General features: G+C 38.0%; 1 protein-coding gene across 1 annotated transcript in view; it reads left to right on the top strand.

The window, feature by feature from the left end:
- The window catches only part of LOC140163165 (uncharacterized), a 49,391-nt gene continuing 35,627 nt past the window's right edge, over positions 1 to 13,764 (top strand). The window contains exon 1 of the mRNA XM_072186552.1: positions 1 to 91. The gene's annotated coding sequence lies outside the window, so the exon portion shown is untranslated. The remainder of the gene's footprint in view (positions 92 to 13,764) is intronic.

Below are 13,764 nucleotides of genomic sequence, written 5' to 3'. Positions count from 1 at the left end.
GTGTAAGCTGAAACGATTGAGATTTTACAGGTTTAGTCAGTAGTCGAGAAGAACGCGTTCGTTATAATTATTGTATTTCAAGATGAAATTGGTAAGTTTATGACGCTATTAAAATATGTATTAACAAAAAAAAAAAAACATTATCTATGGAGAGCTACGATTCTGTAAATTTTGGCTGTAAACTGGGAGCAAAACAAAGTCATGCAAGTTGTATCAAATTCAAAATTCGTCACACTGTTCGCTGTTTCCCTTAGACTCGCTTGCCAGTCCTATATACGCCGTACCTATGTATATTGAGGACTGGCTTACGCCATTTTGGATGTCAATGGGAAATACACACTTAACGATTTGCGCCGGTTAGAAACTTGAAAAAAAATCTTTAAAATTTCATTAATGTATATAAAAGTGGTACCAACCGTATTGTGCTTGCTAATTTAGACTCGGTTGAAACAAAATTAAGGATCGAAAGCATTTTAGAGTCCAAAAAGGCAAAATTATCGTCAAAGTTCTGCCGAAATCGGCACCCTTGCGAAGGGTTCAGAATTCGAATCGGGAACGAAAATATCCGATCTTTACGATCAAAAACACAAAATTACAACTTTAAACATACTATTGGCAAAAGACATTATTACCAAACAATACAGAATAGAAAATTTGACATCATTTTCTCAAAATATTGAAAAAATTTGCTCACTAGACATCGAAAAAGTACGCAATCCAAACACCAAAGAGAAACCATATCAGTGTGAGTATTGTCAGAAATACTTTGGACACACTAGTACTCTTAAAAATCACATCAGAACTCACAGCAAAGAGAAACCTTATCAGTGTGAGTATTGTCAAAAATATTTTACAAAATCTAGTAGTCTTAAAGATCACATCAGAACTCACACTAAAGAGAAACCCTATCAGTGTGAATATTGTCAGAAATGCTTTGCACACTCTAGTAATTGTAAAGATCATATCAGAACTCACACCAAAGAGAAACCCTATCAGTGTGAGTATTGTCAGAAATGTTTTAAACGGAATAATGAACTTAAAAAACACATCAGAACTCACACTAAGCAGAAACCGTATCAGTGTGAGCTGTGTCAGAAATATTTTGCATATAGTAGTTCTTTCAACAGGCATGTTAGAACTCAACACTAAAGAGAAATCTGTCAACGTGAGTATTGTCAGAGATGTTTTGCACCATCTTGTAGTGTTAAAGGGTCACATCAAATCTCAGTGCGAGTATTGTCAGAAATGCTTTGCACAATTTAGTAATCTTGTGACTTGTGTAAATTTTGACCAAAATACTTATATGAAGAGCTTTGTTGCAAAATCCCTTACATCCACTTGAGAAACCCCTTACATCAGTGATTTTTTTTTTGATGATTTGTTTGTTTGTTTACCCAGGTTGGTCCGTGAGGGACACATGCTAATCCATGGGAAATCCTTGGACCGTCCAAGCTCATACTATAAAAAAGCACAAGCCTGGATAGCCAGTGTAGTCTTATTAAATGCATGCTGGCCTAGATAGCTTTGATAAACAAAGCAAGAAATGGAAGAAAATAGCAAGGAAAAGGAGAGAGAAGAGAAGGTCACTCCCAAACACGAATGTACAATTTTACTCTTAGCCCTAATTACTTCGTGAGAAAGGAAACTGGAATTCCAATCTCAAACCCCAATGCAATTTATTGATGTGTTCTCAAAATTGCTCAAGTGGATGTTAGGGTTTTGCAACAAAGCTCTTCATATAGGGTGTTATGGTTCATTTAACAAAATGGCCATTTTTTTTTTGTCAGCTCTGTTTTGTAAATTCAAGTCAAATGTATCCCCACTTTACAAGATTGCAAATTGATGCCTACAAATATGTAGGTGATTAATAATTACAATGTTTGCTTTGTTAATTATGGTGCGGGGGAGGCACATATATTCTGAGGTGCATATTATGCTCATGCATGCTTGGACTTTAATTAAAAAGTGGATTCTATTAGGAAGGTATCATTATTTATGCCAGGGGTGGGGGGAACGGAGGATTTTCACACAAAAATTTCGCATCCCACCTCATATCGAAGGAAAAATGTAACGTCCCCCCTTGAATTCTCCATGATTCCTCGTATATAATTTCATGCCCCCTCCAATATGAGGGTCAAAATTTCATGTCCCTTCTAAAGTCAATCAAAAATTTTCACATTCCCCCTAAAATCTCCATCCCCCTCCCGACGTAAGTAATGGTCCCTCCCTAAACGAGTATTTTCCTGGGTCTTCCAAGTATTTTGGTCACATTTTTTTTTTATATTGCCACCCAAAATTTTCCCATATTTCAAGGTCCTAGCTGTCAAACACACCCAAGTATTATTGTGCTATAGATGCAATAGAAAGTTGAATTGAGTTAAGGGAAGGGGTATGAACGTTTGGACAGTATTTATTGTGGGACATTAGAGCACATCAGACATATCGAATTGCATTCTGAGTACGAAGAATGTCCAGACCTTGATATCAAATAAGTTTGATTTTTTGAAATTTGCAATGTAATACACATTTTATGGCAAATCATTAAAAATTGATATTTTTGATATTTTACAGTACTTGAAGTAAACTTTGTAAATCTGATGATTTATACTTAAAGTGTATGTAGGTGGGATGAAAAGCCGATGATCAATTGAAAATTTTGCCCTTTCGTATTGAAGATATGTATTTTTTTTCCCAAAAAAAAAAAAAATTAGGTCTTTTGGGAAAAAAATCCATATCTTCAATATAAAAGGTCAAAATTTTCAATTGATCGTCGGCTTTTTCCTCCCAGCTACATACACTTTAAGAATATATCATTAGATTTATCAAATTTATTTCGAGGACTGTTATATCAATAATTTGTCATAAAATCTGTATTATATCGTAAATTTCAAAAAATGAAAATTATTTGATATCAGAAAGACATGCTTCAGTATTCAGAATGCAATTCGACACGCCTGAGGTGCACCCATGTCCCACAAAAAATACTGTCGAAACGCCATAAACACTCATTCTAGATCCCTTAAGGCTTTATGATTGTAAGAATCTGTGGTATTACAGATTATTTTGGGTGTACCAAAATCTCAAAATGGCCAAAAGTGAGTTAAGGCCTTCTGTTTGTCAACCCTCGATATGCTTACATGAAGATACAATCCCATTTTGTAAGGTAATTATCTGTTTAGCATACTGTGTCAATTAATGTGGCAGCAGAAACATTGAAATGTAGGGGGCCAGGGGACGAGCATATTTTGTTTTCGGTTTCACAGTAAGCGAAGCGTGCAAAAAATTTCAATTTCAAACTATTTAAGCTCCAAATGATTTTGCAATTTTACCCTATGTGGGCCAAAACATGGATGCATAGGGCAATTATTGGGGTCAAACCCCCATAAAGGTTTAGGGGTACTGACCCCCCTTCGCTGCCTATGATTAATTTAAACCCATGATGCACGAGCTTTAAAAATGAGTTTGGTCTTCTTTTTTTTTCAAACCTGATTGTTTGGCATATTTACTTGTATCCCAACATACACATATAGTACTGGATTTATTATTACTTCAAATCTGCCATCAAATCTGCCATAGAACACCACAGTTAAGCAGCTAGGATTGTGAGTTTTCTTTCATTTTACCTTATTAGTTCGGTTTAAAATATTTTGCTGACAGTTGTTATTAATAATATTTTATTGTTGTTGGTTTTTTTTTTTTTTGCTTTTGTTTTGTTTTGTTTTTTGTATGTCTGCATTATCTGCAGTCACCCACAGTGATGTGTAAAGCTAGTCACCCTGTAGGTACATTAATAGCATAATTATATATTTTAAGGAACACAAACTATGAGTGTAGCTGCTTGTATAAAGACTCATGGCTAATTACGCTCAAAATTAATAGTTTTAAAATTAAATCACCAGATTTGTTGAGACCCGCATTTTTGAGATACTGCCCTGTAGAATTATACCTGAGACGAATATATTCGTCTCAGATTATACCCACCTCAATTTGCATAGACATGACTGTTTTTGAGGAGATTTAAAAATAAATTTAAGTTCATTTAAAAATGCATTATGCAGTTATGCTTCACATTATTTTGTACAGGACAACACTGTAGTAATAAACTAAGAAAAAATTGAATACGAGGGGGTATCAAAAAGTTTTAGAAATCGCCCAGAAGTGAAAGAGCTATATCAATGAAATTTTGTCAGTGCAATCACTGGTCCTTATGTACACTATGGTGCAAAAATGGTCTCATAAGTATGTTTACTTTTTTTACAGGAGCTAGATGTCACTACCTGCCTATGTAATCGCATAACCAGCAAAATGGAGAAAATTGAGGCATGAAGCATGATTAAGTTCCATTTTAAGGGTTACAGTGCCCAAAAAATCTTTGATGAAATAAAAATTCCTTTTCCAAAAAGCGACAGTGACATATCACAATCACCACCGAAGATAACTTTCATTTCATCATCAATTTTCTAGGCACTGCAACCCTTCAAAAGCAGGATCTTAATAATGCTGCTTGCCTCAATTTTCTCAATCTTGCAGTTTATGCGCAGTAACTGGGGCAGCGGGTTATTGGCATCTAGTGCCACCTGTAAAAAAGTAACCATACCTATGAGACCATTTTTGGACCATAATGTACATAAGGACCAGTGATTGCACTAACAAAATTTCATTGATATAGCTCTTTCACTTCTGGGCGATTTCTAAAACTTTTTGATACCCCCTCGTACAATCTTGTCATACTAGTATTTATGATTTTTTGTCTGTATGGATTGGATGGAACAAGGCCGAGGCATAATGATAATAGTGTCGTTGTGCAGGAAAAACCTATATGACGTCATTGGCCCCTGAACATGGTTAAAGCAAAACCTCGTATATGTAACCTCTTTGCAGTTTTGTTTTAGACATGTTCAAGGGCCACAAGTACATAGGTTGTTCAAAGTTTCTCAGATTCAAAAAACCATGAAGTGTTTGGCTGGCAATATGGTGCAAAAATCATCAAAATCTATTCTTACGTAACTGATCATTGCCAAGTTTCCTGAAAATCCAACATTCTCTACTAACTTGATCCCGAGGACATTGGAAAAATTTCCTTTTTTTTCAAATTTTCATGAAATTCCTGTGATTTCTAAACGTATCATAACACCCGTGCATAGATACAAAATCAGTACTCTCATATGACAGATTTTAAATAGGTGCAGGGGCGTTTGAAGCGCACGTTTTGAAATGGCTAGCTCTCTATATTAATTTAAGCCCGAATTAAAAAGACTAGTTTGTTGACGTCAGGGCAAAGGAGCAGCGTGATTGGTTACTGACCTGCTCAATACAGCCATACGCAAACTATAGTCTTTTTTAAGAGGTTATCCGTGTTCCATATCAGCGACTGCTATGCTATAGGATTTTCAAAAGAAGTACCTGCATGTGCCACCATGCAGTGGCGTAGCTGCAAGGGGGGGCATTTGGGCCCCTGCCTATTTGGGCCCCTGCCCCCTAGTGCAAGAAAAAAGGAGGGAGAAAGAGGAAAAAGAGAGGGGGGGGGCAGAGAGGTGGGGAATCCATACGATATGCAATACCATACGATTATTATCAATAAGCCTGACAAAATTGTTTATTTGCCCCCCCATTAAAAAGGATTAGGATTAAGCTATGTTTCATTTGGCCGCAAAACAGGATAATATTAGTTCTGTATTTTTTTGGAATGGGGAGTAGAGTACCACAAAAAGTCTTGGAAATGATCCATATATTATAATCGAGAAAGTACAAATTTAACAAAGTTCTCACGACTTAGGCTACATTGTGGAGGTTGGTGGCCTGCGACCAGCATCCACTGGTCTTCAATGCCGACTGATGTTTTGGTTGGTAGCGGGAGATTGGGTCATCTGACCGGAAGTAGCAACTGATGTTGACCTCCGACGGTAAGATGAATGGATGACCGAGTCATAGGTGGGTGCATGTGGGAGGTGGTGGCGCCCCTCGTCTCTGTTCAGATCACTCTCATTGCGTTTGATTTGTAGGCCTATAGCTTCCTTGACGCCTCTGCGAAACCAGTTCTCTTCCCTGTCCAGAATTTTGACCCCTTCCCAATCAATAGAGTGGGTGGAGCCAGAAACATGTTCATTGACTGGGGGTGATGGCGTTTTCCCATGTTCGACGAGTCGCGTCCTAAGTGAGCGGGCACTCTCACCAATGTACGATGAAGTACAGTCACCACAGGGGATGTGGTTCACCACACCACACTTGTCCAATTTATCCGTCTTGTCCTTAGGATTGACTAAAACAGATCTGATAGTGTTCGTTGGTTTAATGTGGGTAACGTGATGACACCATTAGACCGTAGCAACCGCTGAATGGACTCCGATAGTCCCGGAATGTAAGGGATGGAGACACTCCCCTTAGGTTGACTTGATTGTTTCTTGGACTGAGGTTTGGGTTCCCGTTTCTTTCTGGCAGTAACCCAGCTCCAATCTTCATAGCCACAAATGGCCAGAGATCTACGAACTTTGTCAAGTTCTTGTGTCCGCTCTTGGTGACAATGGAATTAGCGCGATCACATATAAGGTGCGAATTACTCAAAGTTTGTGTTGCAGTGGATGGTTGGATGAGAAACCCAAATACTGGTCCGTAGGCTATGTGTTAGTATACGGTACACTTTGAAGCTCAAATTGCCCACATCATCTCGCGACACCGATACATCAAGCATCGGTATTAAAGCAGCCTTCCGACTCTTTGTCCAAGGTAAACTTGATGGCGTGATGTTGGTTGTTGATCCATATTATGTTCTCTAATAAACCTATTTATGCCTACAGTTTCCCAAAATATTCCAAAGTCTAATAATATATTTTTGAAAAAAAAAGGAAAAAAAAAGACAAATCCCAGAAATTGAAGAGGGAGGGGACGAGAAGCAAAACATCAATTTTATATGGCCTTAGAACTTTTTGTAGCCAATCACAATCCATCTTAGTTCGCGAATGATTGACACTAATAGCCTACGGGCTGTGTGTAAGCTGAAACGATTGAGATTTTACAGGTTTTAGTCGAGAAGAACGAACGCGTTCGTTATGATTATTGTATTAATCAAGATGAAATTGGTAAGTTTATGACGCTACTAAAATATATATTAACAGTGCAAGAAAAAACATTATCTATGAATAGCTACGATTCTCCAAATTTTTGCTGTAAACTGGGAGCAAAACCCGGTCAAAACAAAGTCATGCAAGTTGTATCAAAATTCGTCACCCTGTTCGCTGTTTCCCTTGCATTAGTCCGAGGTACTCACACTGCACACCTCCGGCTGTCCGGCACTACGAAATAAGTACGATTTCCACTAACTTCTCCGTGTTCTATGGTAAGGAAGGAACCACTAGGGCCATGAAGTAGGTATGCTAGGTGAATTCAAATTTGCCATCAAACTGCATCATTTTAATAGGCCCAACACTACAGTAGGTATGCTAGGTGAATTCAAATTTGCCATCAAACTGCATTATTTTACATATCAAATTAAAGCCCTTGAGTAAAGAAAGCCAAAACTGAAAACTTTTTTGTCATAGCACTTTCCGTAACAAAGTTACATCTTGTCAAAGATTGACTTTCATCAAAAAGATTCTGCCAGCAAAATTCCCCAAAACAGCATTGAGGGGTGTTTCTAGATCTTAGTCTCATGGCGATAGCAGCTTTTTTTAATGGAACTGCTATCAAAATCCTCTAAAATTCCATGTGCGACTTGATTATCACCATAAAAATCATATATTTGGGTCAAGTGAAGTATAGAAAACATATTTATGTAGGTTTCCTTCACCGACCTATTCTCGAAAAAAATTCAATTTTTTTTGCAAATATAACCAGTTTTCATTGGCATTTTTTGGAAAATCACAATAATGAATTCAAGTGAGGGTCAGAAAATGAAGTGAGGGCGGGTGACGGGAAACTCAAAATCGACTTTCCTTGGCCTTATATATCAAATTAAAGCCCTTGCCTTGAGTAAAAAAGCCAAAACTGAAAACCTTTTTTTTCATAGCACTTTCCGTAGCAAAGTTACATCTTGTCAAAGATTGACTTTCATCAAAAAGATTCAGCTAGCAAAATTCCCCAAAACGGCATTTCGGGGTGTTTCTAGATCTTAGTCTCATTATGATAGCAGCTTTTTTTAATGGAAGTGCTATCAAAATCCCTCTAAAATTCCATGTGCGATTGTCTTATCACCATAAAAATCATATATTTGGGTCAAGTGAAGTATAGAAAACCTATTTATGTAGGTTTCCTTCTTTGGCCAGTTGTTTTAAATTTCTATGTAAATATGCATTGACATTGTCGGCGAATTTGGCTGACTAGCAAATGTGTTAACTAAGGTTTGCCTGGGATACCTACATGAAGGTTCGGGCTACCCCCGGGGGCTACCCTTGCATGCCTTGACCTTGTTGGCACGACTACGATTAAAGGCTGCTACAGTGCTAGCACACGAGAAGTCGTTCCAAAATTGCAGGTTTAATACACATCATCATGACACGCAATTTAGGTATGAGAGGCAAACCTCAGTAAACACATTTGCTACTCGGCCAAATTGGCCTAAACGATGCACTTGTCGGCTGCTATATGTGTCTCATTTCAAATAATAGCTAGGAACAGACTTGTACCCGAATCCAGCTTGTCCGAGTCCGAGCCGAGCCAAATCCATTTGAATCCGAGTCCGAGCCAAGTCCGAGTCCTTTTGTGTCCGAGTCCGGACTCGAGTCCAAGTCCGGGGGTGCCAAGTCCGAGTCCAACAAAAATAAGACCTGAGTCCGGACTTGAGTCCGGCTCGAGTCCAGACTCGATCCGAGTCCATGCCCGGAGGTATGATGGGGGTCATTCATTTTGCTCAAAATTCCCGTAAAAAGTGGACATTTTCGTAATTTTGGCTTTTTACAGGGGGGCAAGAGTTCTGACTGGGGGGACATTTTAAGTGACCGCTTATATGGGTTCGGATTTCAAGCAGCTTAATCCTGAAGCTCACATGGCGGAGTGGTTTAAAAGGCACAGGCGTTTTCTACTTGTCTCCTTTATTATTGACGACGTCGAACCTGGTGAGAAATTAAGATCTTATCCTCGCAAAATTGCGATTTCACATAATGTTAGAGAAACTGGAAGGCTACTGGGCACTCCAATAAAAGAACACTGTTTCCGACCAACATAAATTGGCTATCAGTGACCACATAGCTACAACAAACCATATCATAGGTATCATTGGTACATGCAGAATCTAGAGACAATTAACATCCATGGATATATTTGAATACATGAATCCAAAACCCACCCAAGTCCATGGGAAGTGATTTCGAGAAAAAAACCTGTGTATCATTTTAATTCCTTCAGTTAGATTTACCTGATCAATATATAGTAAGTTGTACGTGCAAATGGGTGGGTTACATTGGCGTACGCAGGGGGGGTCTGTCCAAAAAAATTAAAATGGGGGGGGGAGAAAAGGCAAAGAAAGGGAGAGGGAAGAGGAGAGGAGGGAGATGAGCAAGGCATAGGGGATATAGGCCTATTATCACAATTATCATAGGCCTATAGATTCCTTAACCACCCCGCCCACACAAATTTATCTCACCCCTAGGCATACACGGTATTGGCCACTGAGCAACGTACGTAAATATGTCGATACATGTTAACACCCCCACCCCACATCATTACACCTTTACCCTGGCAACATAGGCCTACGTACGTACGTAAAGGTTTTAATTGTTAATTGACATGGATATAGGGCATACATGTTAACACCAACACCTCTCCACATCATACCCCACACCCTACCCCCGGACCCTACCCGGCAACATACGTAAAGGTTTTAATTGTGCAAATTGAGTTCGGGCCCTTTCTTCTGTTTGAAGCAATGATTTAAATAGTGTAAAAATTATGCACCAAATGGCTTCAATCGGACCTTCATTTTGCAAATTTTTCCAACTTCTGCAGGAAGGAAAACTCTTGTTCACGAAAGGCTTCATGTACCGTTATTTCACCAATTTTCGGCTTTTTCAAACTAAAATTTTACACACTATTAATAGTGCCAAAATGGTCCACCAAATCGCTTCAATTAGGTCTTCATTTTGCAAAAGTTTCTTAATTCTCAGGGTGGCACATCCCCTCAGACACCCCCTGCGATTGTGGATAAACAAGTAGCCATTTTCACTTTTGCTTTTGACAATTACCAATTTGTGTTTAACACAATTTATACGCCTACAACTGTAGGGAGTACTTGTTCACGAAAGGCTTCATGGACCGTCATTTCACACATTTTCGGCTTTTTTCAAACTAAGATTTTACACAATAATCATGCTAATAGTGCCAAAATGATCCACCAAATCGCTTCAACTAGGTCTTCATTTTGCAAAGTTTCTTAATTCTGAGGGGGCCATATCCCCCCTCAGACACCCCCTGCGTAGTGGATAATCAAGCAGCAATTTTTGGTTCTGCTTTCGATATTTACCAATTTGTGTTTAACACAATTTATAGGCCTACAACTGAGTAGAGAAAACTTATTCACGAAACGCTTCATGGACTGTCATTTCACACATTTTCGGCTTTTTCAAATTAAAATTATATACACAAATAGTGCCAAAATTGTCCACCAAATCGCTTCATTTTCCCAAAGTTTCTAATTCTGAGGGGGGCACATCCCCCCTCAGACACCCCCCTGCGTCGCGCAGGCGCGACGCGATGACCGCTACGCGGCCATTTCTTTATTTTAGTATTTTTTTATCATCACACCCCCCTTGGAAAATTCCTGCGTACGCGCATGGTGGGTTAAACTGTATTAGGTATGACGATTAGCATTTCAGGGACATTTTAAATTTTGGACTTGGGTGGTTTTTTGAATCATATACTAAGACAATAATGTTGGAATGAGATTACCACTAGTAAGATAATACAAAATAAAGCACACAGTTATGTATAATGTTGATAAGCATTCTGCCATGTAATATAAACCACACACTTTCCTTGATTAAACCCATTTTTTTTTCAAAAGTCACTCTCCAGCAATGAATGTGTTACAAGTGGATTTGTATACATACTGGATTTCAATCAATGTGTTACAAGACTCAAATCATGGACTTGGGTTGATTCTTTCATACATGCTATTTTTCACATGCTCAATAGACACAGAGGATGAATTTGAGTTGTTCTTTCATACATATGACAGGCCTATGTATAGCAACACTTTCCCATGCTTAACTCAATTTGGCCAAAGTATGGACTTGGGTGGCTTTTGTATTCATATATTCATTTGTCAGATCAATTACAATGATTGCAATAAAGTTTTACTTTATTTTCAGATATTTTGATCTACTGTCTCAAGATGAGTTTACCAAGCACCAGTTGGATAAATGCAGCGAGGAACCACTGCAAAGGAATTGTCTTTACTTGTGGACATTGCTGTAACTAATGTACTTTATGGTGGATTTGAGGTATATGTACAGTAGTCTTGAATTGACATCTTCCATTGGTCATCAAGCGCTATTTTGAGCATGTATTGACACTGCTCAAGAACAATGGAAGAGAGACCGTTTGGGGCGTTTTGTTGTAAATTTTGTACAATGGACTTTCATTCTATGAGCAGATTAAAAACCCATGTTGGAAGACATATGATGAAATATACACGTGTTTATAGAAACAAAAAATATGTGGATTGTCAGAGAAACGTGGCGGCAGATGGTGTTCTTCAAAAACCTTCATACCAATGTCAAAACTGTCTGAAATGTTTTGAAAACATTAACGACCTTCTAAGTCACATAACATCATGCACAACAAAGCATATATTTGTATATCAGTGTACATTTTGTTTCAAATATGTTGATTGCAGTAGTGCTCTTATAGAACATCTGCGTAAAATACATCAATGTAGTAATATTGCTATAGGTAATGTGTTAAGCACCATCAATAGGGTACTTTGTAAGTGTGAGTTCTGTCAACAATGTTTTGCAACTTCTGTAAATTTAAACAAGCACATTCAAGATAACAGTAAAGACAAACCATATCAGTGTGGGACTTGTTCGGAATCATTTGCACAAAACTGTGGTCTCAAAACTCACATCACTAGAATTCACTCTGACAAAAAAATCTATCAGTGTGAGTTTTGTCATAAAAGCTTTGCAAGCAGAAGTAATCTCAGCCGACATATCGTCATGCACACTGAAGACAAACCCTTTCAGTGTTTTTCACGTAGTAGTCACATCAGAACTCACACCAAAGAGGAACACTATCATCAGTGTGTGTATTGTCGGAAATGTTATGCACAATCTAGTAGCTTTAAATGTCACATCAGAACTCACTGTTTTAGTGTGACTAAAGAGAAACCCTATCAGTGCGAGTATTGTCAGAAATGCTTTACATGGAAAAGTAATCTAAAAGAACACATCAAAACTCACACTAAAGAGAAACCACATCAGTGTGAGTATTGTCAGAAATGTTTTGCTCGTGGTAGCCATCTGAAAGCACACATTAGAACTCACACCAAAGAGAAACCCATCAGTGCGAGTATTGTCAGGAATGGTTTGCACGATCCAGTAGTCTTAAAGGTCACATCGGAACACACACATTAGAGAAACCAAATTAGTGTGAGTATTGTAAGAAATGTTTTAACAAACATGTTCTTAAAATACAGAACTCACACTAATGAGGACCCATATCAGTGTGAGTGTTGTAATAAAGGTTTCAGACGTCATAAAGGTTTCAGACCATCTTGTAGTGTTAACAGTCACATCAAAACTCGCACCAATGAAAAACCAGTGCGAGCATTGTCAGAAATGCAAATCTGGTAGTGTAAAACTTTCATGAAAGTTCATCTGTGTTGGTATAAATCATGATTTTGATTTAGACTTTTGATCCAAACACAAGGAATTAATTCATTAATTCCTACCTCGAAATTTTCAGATGGTACTCTATCTTTCATCAGCGAGTGAGTGGCTGTATCAGGTTGTGATATTTTTTACCTTCAAAAGGTCAGAAAGGTCAGGATCTGTAAAAGGTGGAGTACCATCTGATAATTTCGAGGTAGGAATTAATTCCTTGTGTTTGGCTCAAAATTTTAAATAAAAATCAAGTAGTGTTATAGGTCACATCAAAACTCACAATAAAGAGACACCAGTGTGAATATCCCACACCAAAATACAGCAGTTAAGCCACAGGCCTCCAGGCTTCAAGAGCGCATACATGTACTCTAGACATTCCACAATTGACCTTTGCAACCAGGGTCAGCTCCCTGAGTTTCGTACGATTTACAACGGAACAATTAGCAGTACCGTAAGTTCCTTGTCCACAGGAATTTCAAGCTAACTCAATTTTTCCACAAGAGCATACTAAAAACCAACAACAGGGTTTGAACACGCAACCTCATAGTCGAACGTATTACTCTTATTGTGTGAGCTAACTTGACTAACCGGTAGATATTTTGTCTGATATTAAGGCCTAATAAATAAAAATTGTTTGATAGGCGTAACCCGACCGATACTAAAAGTAGGCCCGACCCTAGACTTTTTTTTGTTGTCTTTAATTAAAAAGTAAATGGATACAATTTTTAAAAAAGAAAAAAAAGTTTTCAAGGCCTTTATCAAATATAATTTACAGCTTTAAAAAGTAAAAAAAAAAATTAAATCCTGACCTACCTATCCTATTTTTTTATGTTACGCCAATCAAACCATTTTTAGGCCTAAATTACAATGATTGCAATTAAGTTTTACTTCTGTTTCAGATATTTTGAGTTGCTGTCTGAAGACGAGTTTACCAAGAAGTAGAACCAGTTGG

Source organism: Amphiura filiformis, chromosome 10, assembly GCF_039555335.1.
Source record: "Amphiura filiformis chromosome 10, Afil_fr2py, whole genome shotgun sequence".
Taxonomy (NCBI): domain Eukaryota; kingdom Metazoa; phylum Echinodermata; class Ophiuroidea; order Amphilepidida; family Amphiuridae; genus Amphiura; species Amphiura filiformis.
Note: the sequence above shows the minus strand (reverse complement) of the source record. Positions and strands in the feature narration are given on the sequence as shown.